Raw genomic sequence first — 2,781 nt, forward strand, 5'->3', positions numbered from 1 at the left:
AAGGAGGCTGTGCAAATATTTGTACAATTTTTGCTCAAAGGCTTGAAAGTGAATTGAAGCTGGACACCTGCTCCCAGTTGCTTATAGTCTAGGAAGGGATTACTTGTGTAAAATGGCAGCAAATGCTGCCTAGCAGAATATTCATGACTTGGGTGAGCCTGGGACTATTTTTATAAGATGGGTGGACTCTGCTTTTAATGAATGTTGAGGGTTTCCTTGGAGGTCAAGATGTGAATTTGGAAAGGACAAAGGAGCAGGCTGGGAATAGGAAGGGAGACAAAAATTATTGAGCACCAGCATGCACTTTTCATTTCTACAGTTTACAGTCACCAAAGAGGATGGCTTGCTCATTTATCAGATTAATAATGGTGATGACAGTTACTATTTTACAGGAACTGATGTGTGAGGTCCTATACTAGGGGCTTATACTAGTCAAGACTCTCTTGGTTGCAAGTGACAGAGAAATCCAATTCTAATTTGCTTAGGGGAAAATGGGGTATTTACTGGAACATGTGCTTGAAAAATCCAGTGGTATGTGGGATTCAGGCACAGCAGAAACCTGCCTATGACATCTATTCTCTTGTGAAGGTAAATAAAAAAGAAGGAAAGAAATCTGCCTATTTCACCACTCTGCTTTCCTCTGTCAGCTGCAGTCTCTGGCACAGTCTCCCCAGGTGCCGGCCAGATGGTCCCCAGCTGTGTCAGGCTGCCATCCTACCTCTTCAGCAACCACGGAGGAAAGAGATTTAATGGGAGTAATGGTCTTGAGAGGCTTCTCCATATCTATTTTCCCTGTAGGAAGCTCTTCTTTTTCCTTCCCTGTAGCCCCTTTCTCCATTAAGGCTTGGTGGGTACCACTCAGAACTCAGAGCCCACAGGAAGAGGGAGGAGATGCCTCCTCTAGAATGGAAGGTAGCATAGACATCCTCAGGGAACTGGGAAGGTGAGGGAAAGAAACAGGACATGAGTCTAGGAAGTGTATGATGTCTGATTCCATGAGGGCCTGAGGCCATCCCTATACCAAGTGTGGACCTAGCGAAGGGGGTGGTACAAAGACACAGATCTCAGATAGGTTAAGGAGGAAACTGAAAGCAGAGAGGGCCTGTGTTTTATCTCTGGGCTGAGACTCTGCCCCCACAGTATGCCCTGCGCCATCAAGCAAAGCGCTGGTGTGGCAAATTTTGCAGAGAAATGGCTAGAGATGGTGTCCTGAGTTACCTTTAGTCCCCTTGTGACAGAGAAGGGATCCAGGAGTGCCCACATGCTCCATGCAGAGGGTGACAGTGTGTCCACAAGTGAACCCAGCTGCCATGGAGTCACAGAGGCTGACAGTACCAGCATGGACATGTGGCCCAATCCTGCAAACAAAGCCAGGTCCAAGGCTAGTTGCAATCGCTGGCAGAGAAGCTGATTTTCTGCTAGAACTAGAGCTGTGAGGCTGTGAGCCTGGATCTGCCAGGGTCTCATGTGCGCATGAAAGCATAGCTCATGTGGAAGAAAGCAAAGCTGACAGGGGGAGTCCCTGAGACCCTGGGACTAAAGCCAGGCCTGAAGCAGACAGGCTCTTCATGTACACAGCCCATCAACCTTTTGTGGTTTAAGCTAGTGTGAATTGGGTTGTCTTTTACAGCAGAAAGCACCTTGACTAACCCATGTAGAGAAGAGGGTGACAGTGTGAGCTAAGCAGTAGAGCCTGGAATCGGTGACAGGACAATCAGAAGGGGGAGAGGAGACATTGTTGGGTGGGCTGGGGTGGGCTTCTGTGGGGGCCAGGTGGGAGAGTTGGGGGTGATGCTAAAGGGGACAGTGAAAAGATTTCATGCTCATGGATTGGGAGAGGCTGTCAGTATTCAGCGCAGAAGGAAGGCCCAGGATAGCGCCGCATCGGGGGAATACCAGAGGGGGACAGGCAGCGAGTCAGGTACTGACGAGCCATTAAGGCACCTGATGAAGAAGGCATGCCCGGTGGCTGAGAGAATGGCGAAACCATGGGGATAAACGGAGTTGGAAGCTTAGAAGAGGTAAAATTTGGTGCCAGACGTGGTAACTTGAGGCGGAAAGTTCTAAGAAAAAAACCGGAGGGTAGGGGGAAATATGGCTAACATATCCGGGCCAAGTGTGTGGATTTGAGAGTCATCAATAAAGGAGAGAAAGCAGAGGTCAAGGGATAAGATCCTCCCAAAAGTGCACCTTAAAGGTATATAGCAGCAAATTCGAATCCGTATTTATTTTGCCTGAGGCTAGTTGTGCTAGGTCACACAGCTGTAGACCTCGAGCTGACAGCGAAGGCCTCTCTGACAATCGCTGTTGGTCGTTTCATCTCCCACAGAGAAATCTGGTGGGAATCTCCACCAGCTGGAACCTAACATTTGCAATAAATGACCCACAAATACTGATCAAACCAAATACAACCGTGCGCCTATCAGATGTCTAACGGGGCGTTACAGGCAGCCCTCAAGTGCTCTGAGGCTCTTCAGCAGCTGCTCCAAGGAAGCCGCGGGCCGGGAGCAGGTGGGAAGGGCGACTGCGCAGGGCCGCGACCTCCCTGGGTCCCTGCAGGCAGTTGGAGACGGAGCAGCAGCGAGGACTAGAGCAACACAAGGCCGGATGTGTTCTGAGCCGGAAGAGAAGTGTGGGATAGGCCGAAAGGGGTGGGTGGTTGGGGGTGACAGTTTGGGTCTACGTGGCAGCAGGCTGACTCCAGACGCTCGCGCCCACCCGGCGATAGGATCAGCGGCGCCGGGGCAGGCACGTGGCCCCAAAGCACCCACACCAGGGCCC

This window comes from Mandrillus leucophaeus, unplaced genomic scaffold (assembly GCF_000951045.1).
Source record: "Mandrillus leucophaeus isolate KB7577 unplaced genomic scaffold, Mleu.le_1.0 Scaffold693, whole genome shotgun sequence".
Lineage (NCBI taxonomy): Eukaryota > Metazoa > Chordata > Mammalia > Primates > Cercopithecidae > Mandrillus > Mandrillus leucophaeus.